We start from the raw sequence: 26,669 nt of genomic DNA, 5'->3' as shown, positions 1-26,669 counted from the left end.
CTTATTTAATTTTAATAAATTAGCAGAGAGACGACTTGCAAGGTGACGTGTACCTGAGTTATGAGTTTTCTTCCATACCGTTAATTCTGTAAACAGGAGATGAGGAAATGCCTGTAACAACATTTGCAGCTCTCGTTCATTTCATATAGCTGTCAGCAAAGAAATAAACTAGTTTGGCAAAGAGTGTTGATCAAATTTTTAGTACTTTGCATATTCCTGCAAATATGAACATCTAACTTTATGATTTCACAGAGTGACTCCTGTTCTTAAAATATTGCAAAATCCAAAGATTTAAACAAATGGCTTAATCTTACACTTTGCTTACAGACTCTTTCTGAGCACCTGCTTTTTCAGGCAGATGCCATTGTGGCTGGTGTGTCATTGCTACAGACAGTGATTTAGATGTAACAATGTTCTACACTGTATTGGTGAGGCTGCAGGCTAACAATTGCTTGCAATTATACATGTTTCTGTCTGTGCATAATATAAATCTATTGTGCATCCAGAGCATGCCAATACCTATATGTTATCTGCTCAGAGTTTCTGCTGTTGTATTATGGGACAGTTACAAGCGACACAAAGACTGAGTGATGGACCTGGATTATGTCTAAGCGCTTCTCAAACCTGGTTCTCATGTCCCACTCACAGACCAGGTAATAATGGATAGCTATGCACAAGCACAGGTGGCTTCATTATTACCTCAGTCAGTCATTTATCCACCTGTACTGAAGCAGGTATATCCCTAATGTCAGGACTGTAAGTGGGCCATGAGGGCCTTGTTTAGGAAACGCTGATCTAAGAGCATGCCGAAAGAAAAAAAAAAAACCCTATTCAGCTAAAAAGGTTAATAGTTTTAAAACAGTATTGGTAAATCAGGTTGTAGTAAGGTTGGGTGGGTACTGCTTAGGAAACATGAGTTTGCCACAAAATTTTAATCAGGTGCCTTTGCAGATTAATTTTTTTTTAAAAAAGGTAACTGTTTAGTACACCGCTAAGGCGACAGTAATGGTTCCTGGACTAACACTGCTTCCTGGAGATAGGGTTCCAGGCCTTCCATGCTGTCCAAGTGTCTTACTCCACCATGATCTTTTATAACACAGGTTCACAAACTCTGTTCTCAGGACCCCAAAAAGTGCATGTTTTCCAGGTCTCCTCATAATTAGCTCCACCTGTGGCTATTTTAAAATGTGTCAGTGAGTAATGACTACACCTGTGCAGCTGCTGGGTGACCTGCAAAACGTGAACTGTGTGGGGTCCTGAGGACCGAGTTTGAGAACCACTGTTTTATAGGAGCCAACAGGTAGAAGAAGAGAGGGCTTTAATAGGGCATTTCTGTACCTAAATATATAATTAATATGCACCTTAACCCATATACATCCATAATTATGCACATTCTTCAAATGTGTAAATCTGTTGTAAAACCATAGCCAATAGACATTATTTAATCAAGCTAGGCAAATTAAGTAATTGCCTGCTTGGTTGCTATGGTTTTAGTACAAGTTTGAAACTTGAGTCATGGCAGTTTATAAAAAAATAAATAAAATTAAAAAATATATACCATCACAGTCATTTATTTACACAAAAGTAATGCCCTGGTTCCTAGTGACTGGATAGGCTGCTCTCTCAGATGTCACTGGTTCCTTCATATTAGATAGGCTGCTTTTTTATCGATGACCCTGTTACCTAGTGACCGGAAAGGCTGCATCCTCAGTGATGTCACTGATCCTAGTGACCGGAAAGGCTGCCCCCTCAGTGATGTCACTGGTTCCTAGTGACCGGAAAGGCTGCCCCCTCAGTGATGTCACTGGTTCCTAGTGAGTGGAAAGTCTGCACTCTCAGTGATGTCACTGGTTCCTAGTGACCGGAAAGGCTGCACCCTCAGTGAGGTCACTGGCTCCTAGTGAGTGGAAAGTCTGCACTCTCAGTGATGTCACTGATTCCTAGTGACCAGATAGGCTGCACCCTCAGTGATGTCACTGATTCCTAGTAAGTGGAAAGTCTGCACTCTGTGATGTCACTGGCTCCTAGTGACCAGAAAGGCTGCATTCGCAGTGATGTCACTGGTTCCTAGTGACCGGATAGGCTGCACCCTCAGTGATGTCACTGGTTCCTAGTGACCAGAAAGGCTGCATTTTCAGTGATGTCACTGGCTTCTAGTAATTAGACAGGTCTTCTCTCAGGCATATTGGGGGATCAACACATAAAATGGGCAACATTTTATTTCTCTCATTAAATATTAGTGTTATATATATATAATATATGTGCCATACACCAGGTCCAGGACTGCCCCCAACCCACTGGTGCATTAGCGTTCTCATGTCCTGCTCTGTTCTTATCTTCGTCTCTGCACATGACAGAGATGGGGCAGGCCACATTTGATTATTATATAGATACTAACGTCACTGTCATAATTCTATATTTCAGAAAATGTTTAAATATTATTAAGTGAGAAATTTGTGGCACAAATTAGAAGTCAGCATTGATTACATTAGTACATTAGGCATTAATAATATAATTTATAAATATATATATATATATATATATATATAACAACTTCATTAGGTGAGAACTTGCAGCTTTGAATTGTACTTTGTTGAAACAAATCAAGAATAAAAGTGGACCAGCAGTTGCCAGCCCTACAGAAAATGACTCTGATGCAAATATAGAACACTTTTATAATCATAATTCACTAGGAAAAGAGATCTGCGGCTGTTACATATGTCAACGGTAACATCGTTCCTCATTTCTTTCATTTACATAATGGAACATTTTTAAGATTATCCCCAGCATTCGTGTGAATTCAAAACACTGATCCGTCTCCCTCCAAAGTTAAACATTTAGATTCTATTAAAACATCTAATCAGAAGATTAAAAAGCTCCTGATTCACATTCAGGGCAAAAGAATAGAAAAAAATCAGCTTTGTTGAAGCATTACCAGCATTAGGTTGCAAACAAGTGAGAAGTGAGACAGTCATCGGAAGCGGCGAGAGCTGTTACAGCAATGTTTTAATTGAATTATCGCAGAATTAACTTTTCATCTGCTGCATGGCATGTGTTCCACGTTTCATAGGATGTACGACTACCACCGGTCCCGTTTTTGGATGTCTTCTCTGGTTTGCAGATCACCAAATATCAATACCAAGCAATTTAAAGAGCAGACAGCAGAGGATGTAATTTTGTGGGCTGAACTACTTGTAACAGAATAACTGGGATTTTTGGGTGGGTGCAGCTGAAGAAACAAATTAAATAAAACCTACTTACCATGTGCCTTTGGGTGGTGGAAACTGCTGATTCAGTGGCACAATGCCCAGTTCTAACTTGTTATTAGATGGGCACAGGGTTCCCAGTGCCCCTTTCCAAATCCTCAAACCCCCCCAAAAAAATTACCAATCGGGTAAATTCAAAATGGTACCAAAGCAATGAGAATGTGGAATAGGTTTCTGTAACAGTTTTACTTTAAATCAGTAAGCAAATTCCATGGCGATGCCAAAAGCACATTAGTTTCCGAGAGGGCAGCTCATGCATGAAGTAGCCTATTTACACACTTGAAACCGGTGACCACCTACATTCACACATTTCAGTGAAATTGTGCACTTTTTTTTTTTTTTTAAATATCAACACCAAACTATAAAATAGAATCCAAAATACAAGTGTTTTAATGCCATAGGAGAAAACGATATTACTACAATAATTGTATTTATGTTACAAAACACAGTAATATAAAAGACAACTAAATGCAAAGGATTATATTGCATTTAGCCTAATGCTAGGCAAACACTGGGCAATATATCATATGTACAACTGACAAACGAGATGTACACACAATATATCTGTGACCATCATCTTTGACAAATCTTTATCGCACCAGCAGTGCTGCACAGTAGTAAAGATATATCATACACATCTTTAGCTCCTCCACCCACCAATGTCACTTTGTGCCCTGTGCAGACTGCTATGTAGCCTATCCTATTCACCCACCACTGTCACTGTGTGCCCTGTGCACAGACTGCGATGTAACCTATCCTATTCACCCACCTCTCACACCAATGTCACTGTGCCCTGTGCACAGACTGCTATGTAGCCTATCCTATTCACTCACACCAATGTCAGTGTGTGCCATGTGCACAGACTGCTATGTAGCCTCTCCTATTCACCCACCTCTCACACTAATGTCACTGTGCGCCCTGTGCACAGACTGCTATATAGTCTATCCTACTCACCCACCACTCATACGAATGTCACTGTGTGCCCTGTGCAGACTGCTATGTAGCCTCTCCTATTCACCCACCACTGTCACTGTGTGCCCTGTGTACAGACTGCTATGTAGCCTCCTATTCACCCACCTTACACCAATGTCACTGTGTGCCCTGTGCAGACTGCTATGCAGCCTATCCTATTCACCCACCACTCACACCAATATGTCACTGTGTGCCCTGTGCACAGACGGCTATGTAGCCTCTCCTATTCACCCACCACTCACACCAATGTCACTGTGTACCCTGTGCACAGACTGCTATGTAGCCTCTCCTATTCACCCACCACTGTCACTGTGTGCCCTGTGCACAGACTGCTATATAGCCTATCCTACTCACCCACCACTCATACGAATGTCACTGTGTGCCCTGTGCAGACTGCTATGTAGCCTCTCCTATTCACCCACCACTGTCACTGTGTGCCCTGTGTACAGACTGCTATGTAGCCTCCTATTCACCCACCTTACACCAATGTCACTGTGTGCCCTGTGCAGACTGCTATGCAGCCTATCCTATTCACCCACCAATATGTCACTGTGTGCCCTGTGCACAGACGGCTATGTAGCCTCTCCTATTCACCCACCACTCACACCAATGTCACTGTGTACCCTGTGCACAGACTGCTATGTAGCCTCTCCTATTCACCCACCACTGTCACTGTGTGCCCTGTGCACAGACTGCTATATAGCCTATCCTACTCACCCACCACTCATACGAATGTCACTGTGTGCCCTGTGCAGACTGCTATGTAGCCTCTCCTATTCACCCACCACTGTCACTGTGTGCCCTGTGCACAGACTGCTATGTAGCCTATCCTATTCATCCACCTCTCACACCAATGTCACTGTGTGCCCTGTGCACAGACTGCTATGTAGCCTATCCTATTCACCCACCACTCACACCAATGTCACTGTGTGCTGTGCACAGACTGCTATGTAGCCTCTCCTATTCACCCACCACTCACACCAATGTCACTGTGTGCCCTGTGCACAGACTGCTATGTAGCCTATCCTAATCATCCACCACTCACACCAATGTCACTGTGCACCCTGTGCAGACTGCTATGTAGCCTCTATTTACCCACCACTCACACCAATGTCACTGTGTGCCCTGTGCACAGACTGCTATGTAGCCTATCCTATTCAAGTGAATGTGGGCCCAAAGCACCCACCCCTTAACGCATGCTGCCACACCTCTCTCTTGCATTGAGGATGTAAATAATTTTTTTTTTTTATTATTGCTCAGCTTTAACTTGACAAATCGAGATGAAACAAAGTGCAGGTTATTTCTAAGAGTTTCCACTACAAAATTATGCAGTTTTCATGAAAATCAGTTCAGTAGCTTTTTGCCAAAACATGGAACAGACAGAGACAGTGTTTTCTTATTATATTAGTATAGATATATGCTGACAGGGTGCAAACTTTCCCTTCTGCCTTTGCGGAGAGCAGAGAAAGCTGTCATGTACTAATAAGTAGTATTGAGAGGTAGAAATCCACCAAGCAACAGTATATACAAAGCACAAGATACTGAAGTTGGAACACTGTCAGAAAGGAAGATGATATATAATTTATATAATATGTATCTGTAGATATCTTGCAAGGAAAAGGTGTTGTGCTCTAAGCCGGGCACACACTGGGCAAGCAGCTCATCAGTAAGTGTGTATAGCTTACTTGATCAGCCGCTCTGTCGGCACGATGGAGATCTGCCTGGTATGTACCGTTACTGTTCAGAGAGCACAGCAATACTGCACAAGGGATTTAAGATATGCGTCGAAATACCGACTGGGCAGGGCTAGCTTTAGGGAGTGTAGCGGGGTTAGGGTTTTTTTTTTTGGGGGGGGGTGTTTAGGCACTCCTAGGGGGAGAGGGGTAGGGATAGAGCACTTACCTGCCCTGTCGGGATCTTCTCCCTTCGGGCTGCCAGGACTTCATACCCGTTCCTTTTAATCAGTCCATAATGTATTACAAATGTTTGCAGAGACAAATCCAAAACACATTGCAGCTGTAATAGTCTTACAGTATTTATCCAACCAGAGGAAGGAGAAACGTCTTTGTCTTCTGTATCAGTTCTACATGTCTAATCGCCTCCATGTTTTGTAATGAAACAATAAAACTTTCGGCTCACAGAATACTTCAGCAACCGTAACCTGAACACTAGTCAGACTCCAAAGGAAAAGTGACCCAAGTGGTCGCATTATTGGGGATAATTTTATTATACAGGACTAATTATATTGAATTATTAATTATTGCTCAACTTTATTGTGAAGTAACGTTAAAACAATAAACAGTTCTTTATAACTGCTTTGTTTAGGATGTTTCATTAGGTTCACCTTAACACATGCACAGGAAGATAAACAATATATACTGTACAATACATTGTTTTACTGATTCCTAGAATAAAGTAAAAAAAAAAAAAAATGGCTCAAGATATGCCACCGCCAGATGGCATTCATAGGATAGTACATGGAGGTCTTGCAACTTTAAATAAGTATATTACTTCACCCTTCTGTTCTCCTTCTCCGTTTATTAGAATTTTTTCATCCAGGAAGAGTCAGATATTTTAATTGCCCTTGGATAGGACGTAGAATCCTGTGGCACTTTGGACACAGCACGTGGCAGCTCTGCTTGTTGTACTGTATGTGGTCTACTAGCCACAATCAACACACTCTGCCTTGATGATTTAACTGTATTGGTGAAAAACATAGAAGGAAGCCAGCAAGACAGAAAGCCATGTTTAAAAGAAAAAAGGTTTTTTTTTGTTTTTTTTTTTAGAGGGGATGTTCTAACCAATAAAGACCAAATAATTTGCAGTATGGAAATAACTATGTTTAGAGAAATAATATAACATATACCTATTCCATCTCACCCACTTATTAGCCATGGACAGAGAACAGGAGCAGAGTGTAAGTGACAAACGTAAAAACTTGATGAAAAATAATTTGGTACGAGAGGAGCAATTTAGCCATTAAACATTTGGAGTAGAAATGAAACGGTTTCATCTTTCATGTAACCATACATGTATAAAACCCTCCCAAAGGAGGCCTGTGAGAGCCAGAATAATTGACTATGAGATATAATAAAAGGAGGAATGAGGAGCGGCTTAAGAGAGAGCAACCGACTTAAAGGATGTCCACCTTAAATTTCAGATGTGCTCGCATATCCCAGAGATGATTTTCCCCCACCAATACAACACCATTTTAAAACGAAATTGGGTTAAAGTTTGATTCACTGGCAACTGGACATCCAGGTATATTGTACTATTCATACACCTCAAGAAACGTTTGTGCTTCATAGTAATCTGCTGGAGATCCAGGCTTGTTGCAAATGGTTTAGTACCAGAGATGAAGTCAGTCAGAAAGAATGTGGCCTCTAGAATTGGAAGCAAATGATCAACCTAAACTGCGCTTCAAGGTCTGACACATTCCCTAGAAGATGCACTTAAATATTGAACCTCCCTTACTTCCAAGTGTTTTGAGCTTTGTTAAAAGGGATTGCAACCCCTACATACATGACCTTTGTCACTGTCCAATGTACATCAATCAGCCATAAGATTAAACCACTGACAGGTGAACTGAATAACATTGATTATCTCATTACAATGGCACCTTGTCAAGGATTGGGATATATTGGGCAAGGCAGTTCTTGAAGTTGATGTGTTGGAAGCCTGAAGAATGGGCAAGCATAAGGATCTGATATACTTTGACTAGGGCCAAATTGGGATAGCCAGATGACTGGGTCAGTGCAACTCCAAAACAGCAGCCTGGTGGGGTGTTCCCAGTATGCAGTGGTTAGTACATAGCAAAAGAGGTCCAAGGAAGGACAGCCAGTGAACTAGCAACAGGGTCATGGGTATCCAAGGCTCATTAATGCGTGTTGTGAGCGAAGGCTAGCCGATCTGGTCCTATATCTCATAAGAGCTACTGTAGCACAAACTGCAGAAAAAGTTAATGTTGGCTATGATAGAAAAGTGTCAGAACACACTGCATCGCAGCTTGCTGCATAGCCACAGGCTGGACAGAGTGACCACGTTCGCGTCAGAACTGGACCATGGAGCAATGGAAGAAGGTGGTCTGGTCTGATTTTCTTTTACATCATGTGGATGGCCGGGTGTGTGCGTGCATCATTTACCTGAGGAAGAGATGGCACCAGAATGCACTGTGGCAGAGGTTCTCAAACGTGGTCCTCAAGGCTCCCCAACAGTTCAGGTTTAGAGAGATCCATGGTTGAGCACAGGTGACCATTAGTATCTCAGTCAGTTTGATATAGCCACCTGTGCTCAACCAAGGATATCTCCAAAAACATGCACTGTTGGGGAGCCTTGAGGACCACGTTTGGGAACCTCTGCACTATGGGAAGAAGATAAGCAGACGGCGGCAGTATGATGCTCTGGGCAATGCTCTACTGGAAAACCTTGGTTCCTGGCAATCATGTGGTTGTTACTTTGACACGTACAACCTAGCTCAACATTGTTGCACACCAAATACACCCCCTTCATAGCAACATTATTCCCTGCTGGCAGTGGCCTCTTTCAGCACGATAATGTGCCCTGCCACACTGCAAAAATGATCCAGGAATGGTTTGAGGAACATGACAGAGTTCAAGGTGTTGATTTGGCCCCCAAATTCCCCAGATCTCAATGCAAACAAGCATCTGTGGGATGTGCTGGAAAAACAAATCCGAGCCACGGAGGCCCCACCCCACACCTTACAGGACTGATTGGATCTGCTGCCAAAGTCTTGGTGCCAGATCACAAGACCACTGAAGGGGTCCTGTGTGAGTTCAACAGGTCAGAGGTGTTTTGTCGGCATGAGATGGGACCTACAGAATATTAGGCAGGTAGTGTTAAGGTTATATCCGATTGGTGCATAATTAGTACACATGGTCACAAATTTGGTTCTCAAGACACCTTGATATACCACGTTTTAAGGATATTCAGGATGGAGCACAGGTCAACCATAGATACAGTACTTTTAAAACCTGGAATACTATGGTACTTTGAGGACCATGTTTGGAGACCACTGTGGTAAGGGATGGTTGGGCTTAAAAAGGAACTTGCTGTGTGTGCAAATTTAGGGTCATCCTGGTGACTTATTAATAAGAACCCCTACTGCAATTACAGGGATATTACAAGTCACTGAGAAGTTCCATTTCCACATATGGATAGAGTGGCCAGTGTTGCATAGAAGTCCCAGACGTCTCTCATAATACTGTATAATCAGTGGTTACACATTAGTATTACATACAATCTATCCCTATAACCTGTAAATAGAACACAAGTTCTAAAGTGACTACTTACTTTCTATATCTACTATGACGGAGAGAAAGTGCCACTACACCCTGGTGTTTTGTTCACACTGCCCAATCTGCCAACATGCAACTCTAAAAGCAACACAAAGATATAGAACAAGGATAAAAGCTCAGCATTAATCCCCTTTAAATGGCGCTGCAATCCACAATGAAATGTGAGTAAGTTTCGGACACGCGAAGGCTTACAAATCCTATTCTGCACTAGTGCGAAAACTCTGCAGCTTAACCATCGCTCAGTCACTTGGAGACAGAAAGATCTTACGGCCTAATGAACGATATATATTTTTATAGGTGGCAGAAAAGCTTGGAGAGGACCTAAATCTATTTCTTTGCTCATTTAGCAGCTTCAGCTGTATGCAATTAAAGCATCAGCACTAAATGTTACAGAAATAAAAAAAAAAAAAAACGAGACTCTTAATAAGTAATTGTGCTTCGCTGGGGCTGTTCTCAATGGGAAATATCTTCCATAGATGGCAGGAAATTATATCATTACAACAGACCCATTGCAGATCTACACAAAATGTGTGGCTATCAGCATGCGTGTGCAATATTTATACATACAGGCACACATTGTAAGTGTCAGAGGCCAAGAATATACATGGAATACAGATTGCTGTATACGGGTCACGTTGGGAACTCTGTCAGATCACAGTATCGGCAAAGCTTCAATGCTTCAGTGGTTTTTTAAAAGAGATAAGTGGATGACTGTGCTCTAATAGATGGAGTAGCTGATCTCTAAACTGGTGTGAGGGAACGTGGAACCTCGCTTGCTGGAGACTCAGGAGCTGGTTTCGCCTCTTTTTGTTTAAATAAAATCAAAACAAGGCCGACATTGAAGTGAGTTCAAAAGAAAGCGTGCGGAAACCTCACACATTGCTGCGTCTGCACTGTTCAGAGCATCGATTGTCAGAGTAAATCTCACCTTTGTGATTACGCTGCTAAGATTCCCATCATTACATGATGTATCTTTAATAGCTAATTAATTACTGCCATTTAATCATACTCTATCAAATGAAGAGGACTACACAAAACTGCCAGCACATTCTGGGAAATAAGTAAAGTGCTAGAATGGTTTGATGTATGTTAAGTTGCAATAAAATAAACAATGTACTTTAGATCTATAAATATATGGTCTTTAAAAACATGGAAGCAGTGACTGCATACGTACTTCACGTTGGCCAACACAGAAATACTGGCAAACGTTATCACATTAATCAAATTTGCAAGCATGGCGTGGTTCAGGGGGTTGTCCGGGTATTATAATGCATGCAAACTTGAAAAGGAGTATAAAATCACCCCCTACAAGACTATATACACAGGTAAGGGGGGGGGGGGGGGGGTACGTTACCTAGACAGTAAAGTATCCATTATTTGCCAACTATATGAATCTATGTACCGTCAGACAGAAAAGGGGTGTTTTTACCTTGAGGTGAGCTGCTGCTGGCAGTTAATCATCCACAATTACAGTAACCTGATTTCTGCTGGCACCGCCCCAGGCTGTAAGCAGAAATCAGCTAGGAGCCCGGACATACAGATGTGCCCGCATACATCTATAAATCGTGCGCTACAAGTCACACCACAACACGCGGGAGCTCTGTGTGCCTCGGTAGCACAGAGTGTCTTTTTACCTACAAATGCATCTTATTCACACAACGATGGGAATAGATAATCAGCAGAAGCTGCTTGTGCTATGATATGCGGCATGCCTATGTTCTCTGAGCAAGTGCGGTGTATCTGTATGCAAAGTGCTACGTCACAGTGTCAGCGGCTGTAATGTAGTGATCAGCATGCAGATACACCTGCAGTCACACGTAGAACATAGGCATGCTGCATCACATTTTACTCAGCGGAAGCCGATTGTGCCATCTATTCGCATCGATGTGCGAAGACGACGCATTTGAAGGTACAAAGACGCCCAGAGTTACTGAGTCACGCCATGGCATGGTGCGCGACTAGCAGGGCTGTTTACCGCGCCAGGAGGCTAGATGTATGTGGACCCATCTGTATCTGCTGACGGCTAAATGAATTCGGCCCAAAGATAATAATTAATACTAGATGATTTTAAGCAAACTGGCAGATGAAACTTATTGTAGGTACGTGTAGTTATATATACGCCATGGTAATAACTATGCTACCACTGAAATAGAATAGAGTTGAGGATATCGGAAATGGGAGACTTAGGAATACTGGATGACAGAAGAATACAGGGCAAGGCAGTTGCTGCAAAGGTGGATAAAGTCTTCGTAACACAAAAAAAAAGTGGAGACTACATATAATGCATACACAGTATTACCATGAAGATTAAAAAAAAAATAAAAATTCCATAATGCTATGAACACTTAAATCCTTACAGGACTGTGAACTGTGTAAACCAAGGTACCTGTTGCAATTACCCCTCTCTCTATGGAAAGCCTGACTAAGTCCATGGCAAAACGCGCTGGGATTTTGGCCAAAAGTTATTCCTTGTGTATAAGAGTAAGCTACTCCTGACTGTATTCTTACTATTCCGGAAAGGCCACTACAGCTGTGATATGATCTTGTCACACTGATTTCTGGTATGTTTGTGTTGTAAAGATTTTTATTGTAATAAATGAGAAAAATCAGACCAAGTATCTCGTCATAATATTACCACTGTATAAGTCACTCTAACACCACATCTTAAATATAGGGTACAGTTTATTGTCTAAGGTGATCACTAAGAATAAAACAAAAAAAAACAACTTTATTTTTCAGGAGCTGGCCAGTAAAAACAAGTGTCCAGGTAAAAAAAAAACTTTCACGTTGATGTCCATCCACAGGCGACAGTAGAGTTTGTATGGCTACCTAAGCTCCTTAGATATGTCATAGGGAGGATTTACAAAGAATAAAAACTGTGTAGCAGAAGTTTATTTCGTTAAATATATACCATATGCTTTGGAATAAGTTGATAGATAATTAAGCTCCCCATCATATGCTCGCATGGTAAACTTAAATGTCAAAATAGAAGGGTGACTGCAAGTGATGGCTTTATTGTACAATAGATTGTTATAGTCAGAAATGCCATCACTTCTAACTGGACCAGTAACAGCACCTGAGGATTTAGGATTGAGAACAAGTACAAACCATGAATCATAAATAACAGCACATTATGAATATTGAGCTCTAATGCATTTGTTACACCAGATCATATATAAAATCATCAAGTCATTGCTAATTGTACCCTGTGTGCTTCATAACAGTATGAGCACATAATTAAAAACCCATCTTCTAACACAGGTAATTATATCTACAAAAAAAAAAAAAAAAAATCATCTTGGAGTTCTATGCCCTGTACAGGTGACTTGAATTAACCATATAAGGGACACAATACACTGGACACCGCTGAGCTGTGTTGACTTTACAGTAACACTTGGTTGGGTCTTCAGCTTGTAATACCATTGATTGACAACAGGGAGAGCAATTTTCAAGCACACAATCTAAAACCTAGCTCAATAACTATAGCTTAGAAACTTACATTTGTTTCCTCATTGTTCTTACTGACTAGTAAATGCTGTGTTGCGAGAATAGCTATGCAGGTCTCCACAGCTTCTATTCACTGGGACATGGTTATATTGAATAAAGAGGAGAGACGTGGCCCGTTTTAAGGTTCCTTAAAGTCCACTGTGGTGATGCAAGTAAATGAGTGTATAATATAGAACATAATGCTGACCACACTATTTTTACTTCTGTGCAACCTTCCTTGTAGACAAAATATAAAACGTTAATCAAAAAAACAAAAAAAAACAATTACCTGTATTTGAAGTCTATGTGAACGAGAGTTATAAAATGGTTACATTTAAAATAAACTGTATTTAAGGTCTACCGGTTATGCAGATCACAAAGAAATATCTTTAACCACTTAACTGGTGTGGTCACATGGGATGCAACAGGGGATGTGCTTCAGCTGACACTGCTGCATCCCATATGACAGCGCTGCACCATCCCCAGGCTTTTAAAGTGCAGAACGGATCTCCTCTCAGACTCCCGGACCCCAGGCGGTGATGGAGCTGCCCGTGACTGCCGACATCACTGTCGGAATTGCGCCCCAGAATGCTGTGCGAAGGGCATTCTGGAAAGCATGTGACGGGGACTAAGGTGCAAGTGTTCCTCCCTGAGCACTACTTGGCTGACCTCTGCAAGTGCAGAGATCAGGTGCAGCTGGGGAGATTGATCAAGAAGGGGGGGGGGGGGGGGGGGGGGGGGCTGTCTACTCTCAGTGGGGGATGGGCCTCATTAAGGTAATTTGACACTGGAAGGGGGGGAGGGTAAAATAATAAAAAAATTTACATCGGTCACAGGGAATGAGGCATGTGCAAAAAACGGGGGATGTTAGACGGTGGGTGGCTGGGTTATAAGACAGGGGAGCAGATGTATGAAGCTCTGGGAGTGATAAAGTGCAGAGTGGTAGACAACCAACCAATCAGCTCCCAACTGTCATTTTTCAAACACAGCCTGTAACATGGCAGTTGGGAGCTGAGTGGTTTGTTGTCAGTTAAGTGGTTAATTGCAAATCCAAATTGCACAGTACAGTTATTATCCAGGCTAAAGAAACCTTTACATAATATATACCTTAATGACCTGGGCAACAAAATAAATTTTAAACACAAGCAATAGAAATGTTTTTATCGTTTTAGCCTGAAGAATACAGGTATAAAATGTGTCACTGGTGTGCTGAAGTTATACAGAGAAAGTGATTTTCCCTGATGGTACACTGCGAGTGGATACAAGTTGGGAGGTCAGCAGCCGGTTTACTTTTGTGCAGCATGTGACAATCGTTAAAAAAGAATACAAAACAGCCAGCGTCACTGTCAAGGCCTTGTGTTGTGGTGAGAACGACAAAGTTATTATCTACTTAGGTTTTTTTTTTTTTTTTTTTTTTTTTTTTAAACCTGAGTTTGGATTTTAACTAGAGAAAATATTTTAGCAATTAGATGATTCACAGGGACTATTAGAGACCGATTCATAGAATCCAAACAGCAGCCAGCATGTCAGGAGCTATTTAATCCAGATTACAATGGTATGAATACATGGTGTAGTGGAGACCTGATATACACGCCCTGTGCAGAAAGCATGTTTAAATGTTGTCCCTGGTGCTAGGCCAATAACCAAGAGAACAGAAGTTGTGTCAGTCTATTTATGTGCTGCGTACTTCATCCTTAGGCGTTTGGGGATAGTAACTTTAGAGCAAGCAGGCGTAAATGCCTTATCAGAGAGAACGGGTTAAATATACATACCCATAGCACCAAAAGCCTAAAGTATTCCTCACAGAATTATAGCCCTTGCACTGCAGGAGACCTGCACAGCAAACTTGTAGCATAAAATTCAAATGCAAATTAGGTCAGGAACACATGATTATAGTGCATATCTAATTCATAATGAAAAGGTCGTTAAGCCGACAAAAACACTGTGCAGTAATATTTTTTCGTAACACCAATTATTATTGCCTGTTTAACAACCTTTAGTTAATCTAAGCCAATAGCTTCTGCAGAAAAATCTCCAAATGTAAAAATGCAAAATGAAATGCTAGACCATTATTTGCCGGGCAAAGTCTGGAAACAGTGAAATAATGAGAACTTGTGTGTGCCCTTGCTTACCTCATTCCACTTATATAACGCAAAGTGTATCGGTACTCAGAAACTGGACTTCTGCTATGTATCTTAAGTAATGCCCTATATTGTTTATTTATAAAAAAGTGACAACATATTAATCAGCGCTATAAATTGAGGGGAATCGAACACAAAAATATGGCATGAAACAGAAGGAAACTGTCTAAATCTCTGAAGTGGGAGAAGTACTTGCTAAGTGAAGTAGTGGTACAATAGAATTGTAGAGGTCAGTAAAGATAAAGAGGTCTATTTACGAAGCTTTGTTAGGAGATAAAGTGAACGGTGATAAGGTACCAGCCAATCAGCTCCTAACTGCCATTTTTGTCAAACACAGCCTGTGAGAGTTAGGAGCTGATTGGCTGATATCTTATCACCGTTCACTTTATCTCCTAACATAGCTTAGTAAAATAGACCCCACAATCTCAGGGTTACAGCCACTGAACTGTACACGTTCCTGACAACTGACTGACACAGGTTTTGGCTAATTCCGGCCTCATTGCACTAGGATCCCATTTAAATTACTGAAGTAATGATAGAAGCAATAGAGCCAATCAGCCTGGGGAACTGGAAGACAGAATCTCATCCAGTTTGGCCACGCCGGATACAGATTGTGGTAGGATCTGCCCAGGTGCGTCCTGGCTACCAAAGTACGGCAACTAGCTAGGTAAATGTAAAGACCTGATAATATGTACTTAAGTTGGACGTGGGGCTCCAAACATATTACAATTCATTCTACAGCACTTCCGCCAATTCTTGTATAGCAATAGATCAAAAAAATGGTCTAATACAATTTGACTTCCATACAGTATAGCATGATGCATAGTAAATAAAACAGTATCAGTCATACAGTATAATGACAGCATCAGTAAAGATGAAAGTCCTTGGCTGATTAAAATATTGACGCTGCTGAGACAAACATTGTTTAGTCGCTGACCCACAAGACCATTCTTACCTGTGGTTGCTATTCTGAAACGGAGTTATTCCTCCAAATACACAATATATTTAAATTCAAAGTTTCCATTACATATACACACAGCATGATATAGAGTAACGGTGGAGGGGATTCTGGACGATTTATAAAAGAATTTGGTTGTTGCATGTTCAACTTTGTCCATACTCTAGATTGTAGAACATTATCACAGTTCTCTCATAGGTGTCACCAGTTACGGTTATCACTTGCCAGGATTTTGGTTCGTAGGCTTTAAACAACTTATAAAGAAACTTATCCAAGCTTGACTGAAAGAAAATCAAAATGTAAAAACATGATTAAAATAAAAACACAATGAAATAAAAAAAGGTTTTTGGCTTTTTTTTTTATTTAATAGAAAAATATCAAATGAATTTCAATGCAAGACAGATGTAAAACAAAATAGAAGATAGATTTTAGTCAAAGAAAAATCAAAAGCAGATCAGGATATTAAAAATAATGGAAAATGGTTACAATATTACAGAAATTAAACTGAATGGCAAATAAAACATAAAACAAATGAAATGGTTACCAAGGCAATGCAGGTCAGGGAATCAAGGATGGAGGATTCACACAATATTAAAAAGAAATCCAAAAAGGCGTCAGGAACATGAACTCTGCAAAACAGATGGAGGAGCTACAGTAAGTTATCTGGGGTTTCTGAAATTAAATCTAAAATGATGGAAATGCACATAAGGTTTAAATCAAATTAACGGTTAGTAGATTGACAAAACAAAAATGAACTGTATTTAAGTACATCAAAATATGTACAAATAAAGGTGCGTACACACTTGGCGATATTACTGAGCGATTGCACGATTACGTCATCGTAATCGTGCACAAAAATGTAGGAAACGACCAGCGATGCGCGCGCCCGCTGGTAGTTTCCGACATTGTCCATCGCCTGAACATGCAGGCCAATCTGCCGATAACGACAGATTGGCCATGTTCAGGAATGATGGAGTGTGCCTACACTGAACGACTGATCGTTCAGTGTAGGCACTGCAGGGGGATCAGGAACGACGGTACGATTACAATGTCGTAATCGTACTGTCTTTCCTGATCGCACAGTGTGTACGCACCTTAAATGGGTTTCCCAGTTTAGCGCTACTCTGAAATGGTCTTAAAGATAACAAACCTCAAAAAAATATATACACGCCTTGAGTTGGGCTCTAATTTTAGTCAACGCCCATAATTTTATGCTTTTCATATTACAATATACACATTTGCTTTCTGGGTGATTTTACAGAGATGCATTGCAAATGACAAAATCATGAAAAACAATTGTTCGTTTCTACATGGAAAGGTGCCTGAGGGCTCAATAGTGACCTGCAAACAAAATACTGTACAGGTAAGAGGGGCAGCTAATTTGCAGGCTGAACCAGCCTATCAATTCAGGAGTAAAGTGCCTCATCACATCACTCTTCCCTAACAAATTTAAAGGCACTCTCATGAAAACAGCTGTCAGTGTCGAGGTCTGATTCCAATATGCACAGCCCTACTCCATGCCTTAAGTCTTTACCAACCTACAACCAGCTATGCAGCCAACACAAAACTGCTTAATGTGTAACATTTTGACAATATAAAACAGCACAAGAATAAACAGACAAAAGTGAAATACAAATAAGTCCCGGAACTTGATAAATACTCCTATCCTTGTGTAGACAGTGGGTAGGTAGTTTGCCGTTCTTATTCGGCACCTCATCAGATTGAATGAGTATTATGGGAGCGTTACCATGACAACTGTGAGAGAGGTTTTGCTGGTACCATTCATTCAAGCTCAAGTGGAAATAGGCCAGATGGGTTTGGATATAGTGGAATAAGGAAACTTCTCTGGGTGTCTGGATTTTCGACTCCTATGGTTCATTTGCAGGGTCTGCATTCAATGAAAAAAGGTGTATTGAGGAACATATCCTCACCGGACTAGCTAGCAGAGAACGGGAGTCCATGAATAAAAAAAAAGAGGACTTTCTCACTGTCCAAATTCTCAATTGCTGCAATGTGTATATTAGAGAGAGGAACTAAATTACAACATTTTAATGGAACAGTTACGCACAACAGGCCATACACCATTCGGCAGAGTGAAAGTTTTGATGACAACGGTATTCTGCTGTGATGGGCGCACAAGTCCAAATTTCTATTCCAAAACGCAAACCACGCCATTATTTTTTTGGTACAGTTTTACATTCTTTTGGCTCATCTCTAGTTTAGGGCACAGCATATAACAAAGTTCAATGGAACAGGAGTCCTACAAGGACGTAACAGATTCTAACACCCAACAGGAAGATCTTCATTTTTACTGTCTGCGCCGAAAACTATGCAGTGAAAACACTTTTTCCCTTCCTGGCTCTCTAGAACGGTCCATAATCATCTTACCGTTTCTAACAAACTTCCCTTTCTTAAGCAGATCAATTTACATTTGCTGAAACCGGCTGGGCTGCGAGAGAACAGACCGATGTAAACACTTCCCTTCAACCAGGCGCACAATGCTTTTTATCGCCTTTACTTACTTTTCAATACCTAATCTCTATGAACGATACAAATCTGCAACACAAAATGTTAAAGCACATGTAATTAGAGGTCTGAAGTGCACAGTCAGTGGGGTTCCGACACAGACTTTTCCTTCAGTCACTCAAAGTTGAAAAAAAAACGTTTCGCTGACAGCTCGTAACAAATTCAGACAACATATCGCATTCAATTCCACGCTGAACCAGGCTCGAGTCAGTGAGAATAACCCATATGCACTTCGATTCCTATAGTCTTATCTGCTCACATTAGCATCCTAATCTCTCAATGCAGAATAGGTAAAAATTACCCTTGCCGTGTGCCCTTCACAGTGGAGACCATAATGTTGTGTAGGCTACATACAGCACACAAAAAGGGACGCTTGAGAACCTCGCTAGCCTCATGCAGGAACCCGGCACAGAAAAGCAATAACTACTACATGTTAATAGATTGTTCCGCTTATCTACAGGAAGGTCAACGTGCATTCCAATCACCAACGCACATACTTCTGCCCCCAGATTTCTCCTTTTTCGTTCAATGCAACACAGATTACAATATGGTTAAGGCCATTAGGTGACGTTTGGTTAATCAGAGCTTGATAATGTAATTTCAATCAGGAGACTGTTCAATATATAGACAAAAAAAAGAAAATGTGATTCGTCTTCTAAGTGATATGCGATACATATTAATCTCATGACATTTCTAATTTCTATTCCACACTTAATACAACATTACATTATCTTATTGGTTGTTTTTAATTGGATTAGTGTTCCCAAAATATGCAGCTAATCCCATTAGAACAATGAAAAATACTCTGTGGAAAAACTATGCCAACGGAGTTTTCACAAAAAAGGAAGGGTCTGGCATGGCATGCTGATACTTGTAGTTCCACGTGTCGTCTGCCCCATAGCACAAAGCACAAATAGAATAATGCAGAAAGGCTAGTCACAAAGGAAATGGCACAAGAATGAATTACACAATTATTCTATTACTGTTCCCTTTAACTTCATTTGTAGTTGCGTTTCACCGGCATATTCATCTTTATTTCTCAAAGCATTTAATTTGGCGATAAACCTAGTTATGTAAAATTGGAAAATTAAATAATTGCTTCAATTCATACGTTTTATCAAATCCAGCCTGTATGCTGATTACATTAAGGCCAGGAAGTGCTTTCACTGGTCTGCTTGAATATTTGAAAACTTTAGCAAAATATGTGTTATTAAACGCAGGTAAACAAGTTGGACGCAAGAAGTTTGTCTCATGTAGAGGTGTGTACCACCACAAACCTCATGTACCAGTAGCATAGAAGTGTGTCCCACACATGGACTTGTAAGAGCTGGCTAATTTGTGGCATTCAGGGGGGAGTGTTAAGGGTAGCTGGGCTTTACCACTCAAGATGGTCATGGGTGCCTAGCTCTCTGGGATTCAACAGTATATTACATTGGCCAAATTAGGTCAGATTTAGAACAATGTATTACCAGTTCTTACAGTGTATCACATTTCTAACCTTACACACTGCACCCTACTTATGAAATTATGTGCTGCGCCAAGATCTCTAGTCTGTAAGCTTGATCAGTTTGGTAAAAGGAGCAGGTTGGTATCTTTGCAGGCCAAGCTGCTTGTTGTGCACATTTACACTGACTGACAGTGCTGCTTATTACTGCCCGCATCTAGGCGCCCCCATTCCACTCCACTTTCTCCACATTTCTCTCTGCGGCTTGACCAGCACAAGGCACAAATCAACTGAAGCAGCCTAATCTGCCACACACCTTCTCCATGCGGTCAGCAGAACCAGCACTGGTGGCTGTCAACCAGAAGTGAGGTGGACGGACAGAGGCACAACAGTCTCCAATGTCAGCACTAATTTTACTCATTGTTGCGGTGTCTCAATAGAAAACTTGACCACTAATAGCAATGCACACATATATATATATATGTATATATAGATATATACACACATACATACACACACACACATATATATATATATATATATCAGAACAGATTCAACACACGACAAAAACAAATGACGCAAATAGCTTATGAAAAAAAAAAATCTAACATATAAACGCACAGAAATAAAAACATAATCAGTTGTAGACATAACAACTGGGTCCGATATACAAGCCTAAGCAAACAATCTACCGGATCTCTCTCCTCCAAATATAAATAGTGAAAAACTGCAATGCAAGTCTAAAAAGTAAGGACGAGGGATTGCAGGTTCCAGAATGAAATTTAAGAATAGATAGAGCTTTTTGTTGCACATAAGACAGGTATACGTGAAAATAGTATGAAAGTACGAAACAAAGTGAAAATTAAATGAATGAAAAAACGAGGTACCAAAACTTCCCGGTAATAAAATAGTGTTCATGTACACAACACACCAGAGGGCTCCACTTTACTAGTATGATCCAACTAAATTCAGCAGGGTATGAGAACACAATCCAAATAAGGGGTCCAATGCATAAGCCAAAAAATGGTGTACCACCTCTGACCGGTGTTGCCTTGTGCCCGGAGGCTTTATTAATCTTCCCGCTAGGCTGAAACAGAAAGGGGGAATTGCAGTGCAGCACCATGCCCAGTGCCGGACATAGAATTAACACCACTTTATCAATAGGAAACGATCACATTATGGGGTCAATTCAATTAGCCAGGAGTTGTCATTGCAGCAGCATAGAGACGCCAGCCAAAGGCAGCTGAACTATATGGAAATGCGGACAAAAAGCTGCAAGTTCGGAGCTAACGTAAGTACAGCATATAGCCGCCACACTTACTTGCCAGAGGGAGCCGCCTTGTGTCTAACTGAATCAAACCCTATGGGTCTGATTTATCATGCTCGAAACCCCATTAGTGCGAATGGGATTTAGAGACATTGCTGGTCAGATTATTCACTGAAGACTTTGCAAGCGTTGAGACAAAAAGTACTTTAATAAATCAATAGGGCTAAATCTAGCATCAAAGTGTTACCACTGGCGATAACGCTGCCTTCGTCAGAAGTAACGTGCACAGGCGGAAAGAGTGCTTTTACATAGGGAAATATATGGGCTCGATTCGATTGACCACGAATCAAACAGCGCCGGAGGGAGCTCCCGAAGCTATTAAAATCTGCGCGTAGATAGGTCGGGGAAAGCGGCTTTCCCGCCTTCAACAGGGTGTTTGGTTGCGAGAACATCCATTTTCCAACTAAACTTCCCGACGCGATGCTATTTTCCCGACGCTAAGGACAGAAAACAGCATCGCACCTGTACTTTTGTCGGATTTCTGCTCGCACCCTTGGAGGGATCACATACAGTAATAAAACAAGATTGGGTAAAACAAAAGGTGAAAGTGCCTTATCCAATCCTTGACAGAGCGCTGAATTGAATAGCTCCGGGAGCTCCCTCCCAGCGCTGTTTAATTCCCGGTCAATTGAATAGAACCCTATGTAACAAGTATCGCAACAATGTGTGATGCACAGCAATACCTGTTCCGTTATCACCTTCTCAGACATTTGGCCCAGCTTAGCACCATTGTGTCTAGGGCTAATAAGTGCTAATTGCATTATGCTGCCTCCTTACAGTTAATTTTGGTCCGGCCTAGATGAGAACACTCAATATTTTGCCCATTGATAGTTTGCAATCTGTCTTTGCCTGAAGGAGTCCACTACACCTCCAGTAACTTTCATCCGGCAGTTTCCTGCTCATCTCCAATTCCTACCTCATACCATGACACTGCCTGTCACATGCAACCCTGAAATACACAGTGCTGCTGCAAACACTCTGCTGACCCGACTGGAAGTGGGTGGTGGTAGAACAACATGCAGCCACAATGGTTACACACTAAAGTCCAGAACATGAAGGGTATAAAAAGAGCTCTGGTCCTGGTGAAAAAGCTACAGAGAAATTCTTTGGGCTGTGACACTTGACCACCTTCCCAGATTTATTACACGTCAAGTGATTATCAATGGCGGTAAGCAATGAAAGCATCAGGAGGAGACTCCACTGCAGATTGGAGAAACTTTAAAACAGACTTATTATTAGTATTATTAGTGGATTACAGAATAACACTGCAGATCAGCTACTGTGTTCATTAATATTTCATGCTCTCACTTTAAAAATTGATACTTGAATGACTTCAGTATTAAAAGCAAGGTCATTTTAAATATGCAATGGTATCTGATCAGTAAAGAATATTAATAGCAATATTTGAAAATAAATATATAAAGAAAATAAAAATATAATGGGCCAATGGATAGTTTGCAAGCAAGGCACTTTCACCTTTGTTTTACCCAATCTTGTTTTATTACTGTATGTCAGTGCTCGACAAATCCCGGGGGCCAGGTCGCCATGGCTACCAGATTTTGCTGCCTGGCTACTAGATTTTGCAGTTAGGAAGGAAGCAGATCCTCATCAGCTCCAGCGGAGATTTGTGCCTATAGTATTGCGGTGTTCATATCATGCACAGGAGTGCATGTGCTAAGTGTCGCCTGTGGTGACTGCTGTGCCTCTGTCCGTCCCGGCCTGCGCTGACGACTCCTCTCAATCCTAGCCTACTCTGATTCCTGCTGTCTGTCCCAGTCTACGCTGATCCTCCTGTACGTCCTGGCTGTCTACTGTCTCCGGCTGCATAGAGCTCTCCGGTAGTAGGGTCTATGCGTGGCCAGGGATTGCGGAGTGGCTTCAGGGGAGCTGTGCAGAGTAGTGAGGGGGCCTCCATTTTACTGTATCCATTCAAATGTGACCATTTTGTGGACTAGTATAGTGTGTATTACAGTTGCATAACACACAGAGCTGTGCTCCTCACTCCTGTAATTTGTTTGGGTGGGGACGGTGGTCTGGCTCCAACACTTTCATCCTGGCTCTTAGATTTTAGAAAAATTTGTCAAGCCCCGCTGTATGTGATCCCAAATGTAGTGCAGTACAGTTTCCTAGCGCTATATAAATGAATGTGAATAATTTGAATTTGGTTATCGCTTAAAACATGCTCTACATAACTTATGGTTGTTTATACAATCTGCTCGCACTTCAGTGGCATTTAAATTATGCTCCTTCCACCTTTGGCATCTGTAGGGGAGAATGAGAAATTCACCTTTTGAAAAGAAATAAATAAGTAAAAAATAATGACAGAGCTTGGTATATACTAAAAGGCATAACTGCTGAACTTGTGCTCTTGCTGTTCCGCTAGCCTAACTGGGAGAAATTCAAAGATGTGAGATGGGAAAAACCAGCAGATTGCATCCTTTGATGCATAGGAAGATCATAAGCTCTCCTTTGCACGGATCTAAGGATTGTGTTAGTATCTTATTTAAGCTAGACCCATTTCATTAAATATGAAACTGGTACATGGGGTGCCTCCAAATCATCATTGCAGACACTGGGATTTATAAAGAAGATTACAGCGCTTTCCTGATCAGAAAACAAACCTTGACTGCTGAAATGTAAATTTTATGTGTATAAAAGAGAAAAACTGCACAACATTGCTACTGCATAGTTTCTAGGGAAGCAGGTTGCATTTCCCAATTGTATAGCTATGATGGCACGCATATATATATTATTATTTAATAAACTATATTGGTCCAGCCAACAAAACGTCTATAGCCAGCATGTAGAAGATAAACTGTTCATGCTAGCATGCTATGATTTATAGACCATGGAGGTCTCTTATTAACTAGAAGGGTCTCAAACTCGGCCCATGGTGGTAGTGTGTGGGGCCCGGTGGGGTTGTGGCAGCACAGTGGTGATTATAGAGATAGGCAGCCAGAGCATCTCTTACTGTGTTGGGCACCCCTGTAGACTATTGTATACAGAGGCAACTGGCATAAGAGACACACACCAGGCGCCCAACATTCTGCTTTCAGGTTCAAGAACCATCAAGATGTTGGGTTACAGAGAAGAGGAGCAGAGGAACACCTCATCAGGCGACCGAAGGGAGGAAAAAAAGAAAAAAGAAGAACATAAGTAAAATAGAGGTCAAAGCAGAAAATGGTTAGGGCTGGACAACCTAGAGTAAATAAAAAAAAAAAAAAATGGACGGGCTCAGGAGGGTTGGTGGCAAAAATGAAAAAAGCTAAAATGATTAAATATAGAGTGGGAAAAATGGCAATGAAATAAAGGTAGGTGGGGTAAAGAAAACTGGACAAAAATCACGAGGGAGAGAGACAGACAGGTGGAGGATACAAAAATATATATTTATATCTACGAGAGAGAGAGAGAGAGAGAGAGAGAGAGAGAGAGAGAGAGAGAGAGACACAAACAGGTGGAGGATACAAAAATATATATTTATATCTACACACACACGAGAGAGAGAGAGAGACGGACATGTGGATACAAAAATATATTTATATCTACACACACACGAGAGAGAGAGAGAGGTGGAGGATACAAAAATATATATTTATATCTACACGAGAGAGAGAGAGAAAGAGAGAGTCTGTGTGTGTGTTTGTATGTATGTGTTAGAGTCAGACACTATCCCCGACGGTTAGTGTTAGGCACCAGGGGGAGGGTTTAGGTGAAGATTAGGATTAGACAGCAAAAAGGATGTGTTGACAATTTGTGTCAATCATTTCCGCGTCGACCTTTTGCCTGTTTAACATCTGGTGCCTATCTACACACATTGTCGACCTTTCAACTGTAACTTTTCCTGCAAATATATAAATGCACAGCCATACATGTTGTGAAGTTTGGCACTATGAAAGGTTCAAACATCTGCCGGGAGGGGGGGGAGGAGTTCTGGTATAAAAGATAATGTTGTCTATGACAGAAAAGTATCAGAACACACAGAGCATCGCAGCTTGCTGCATGTGGGACAACATAGCCGCAGACTGGTCCCACTGGACCCATGCTGACTACTGTCGAATGCCAAATGTGCCTACAAATGGGCATGTGAGCGTCAGAACTGGACCATGGAGCAATGGAAGAAGCTGGTCCAGTCTGATCAATCACGTTTTCTTTTACATCATGTCGACAGTCGGGTGCATGTGCACGGTTTACCTGGAAAAAAAGATGGCCCCGGGATGCACTATGGGAAGAAGACAAGGCCTTTCGCCAAATGTAGGTGGTCTTGTGCGGCCCTTACAGCTACTTCAGTTTGAGACCCCTGAGCTAGAAGCTATTCAAAGCGTTCTGGTGAAACACTACAAAATCACAGTGTAACCATTGGTTCTTCCAGGAGAGGACCTTTTAATTGACAGTTATGGGGAGTGATATTCTCCCCCACACACAGACTCATGATTTAGGACGATTCATAGAGGAAGGACCTTGTCTCAAAACTTACTACCAGCAGAGACGGACGGCCTCACATCATGGTTTGGGAGAAGGCCGTGTCTCGTTAGGATTAAAGGGAATAATCGTAAATGTTTTGTGTGTTTTTGTTTTTTAAACCAAAAATCTTTCAAAATGTCAGAAAGCTTTAGTTTGCCTTGAATGGAAATAAAGGTAGCAATTGTATGTGATTTGTTGCAGTGGTGATTTCACGTGTATAAAAATCAGCAGCTTTTACACCAATAAATGATATACGTGTATAAAAATCAGCAGCTTTTACACCAATAAATGATAAATGGAGACATTTTTCAGAGTAAAACTTGTCTTTTTCTCTTAGCAGATCTTACAATCTGAGAGTAAATAAGGGTTGTAGATTACATACACCTCCATAGCAGTTACTATCCAGATTGCCAATATATTATTTTCCCCAAACCTCTGCAGTTTGGAAAAGCAATCTGTAATATTCTATTTCTGGATAGCTGTGACATATCTTAAACACACAGAAGGCTTTCACTTGGAGTCCTCTGGTACCACCAAGCTCATCTGACAAATCTCTCGTCTACTAGAGCCTTACCTCCAACAAGGATCAGCTGCATAAATGTGATGTGTGGGCTTTGGTTACGCAATTACAGACATAACGAATTGATTTATTTAATTTTTTTTCACATTTTTTTTTTGTTTTGTTTTTTTTTAAACACTCTAAAACTAGGGTTTCTTTTTCCCTGAAAATAAATATCTATTAGAAGAAGAGATTTAATAATCTGTGACGGCTA

At 41.1% G+C, this 26,669-nt stretch overlaps 1 long non-coding RNA gene across 2 annotated transcripts in view; it reads right to left on the bottom strand.

The window, feature by feature from the left end:
- Positions 1 to 15,548: 15,548 nt before the first annotated feature.
- The window catches only part of LOC148505797 (uncharacterized), a 61,817-nt gene continuing 50,696 nt past the window's right edge, over positions 15,549 to 26,669 (bottom strand). For both annotated transcript variants that reach the window (XR_015869845.1, XR_015869844.1), the window contains exons 3-4: positions 16,683 to 16,767; positions 15,549 to 16,419 (exon numbers count right to left, since the gene is read on the bottom strand). This is a non-coding gene — a long non-coding RNA (uncharacterized LOC148505797). The remainder of the gene's footprint in view (positions 16,420 to 16,682; positions 16,768 to 26,669) is intronic.

The sequence above is a fragment of the Taudactylus pleione genome, unplaced genomic scaffold, assembly GCF_031769625.1.
Source record: "Taudactylus pleione unplaced genomic scaffold, aTauple2 ptg000437l, whole genome shotgun sequence".
Taxonomy (NCBI): Eukaryota; Metazoa; Chordata; class Amphibia; order Anura; family Myobatrachidae; genus Taudactylus; species Taudactylus pleione.
The sequence above is the reverse complement of the archived record's forward strand: the minus strand, read 5'-3'. Positions and strand labels throughout refer to the sequence as shown.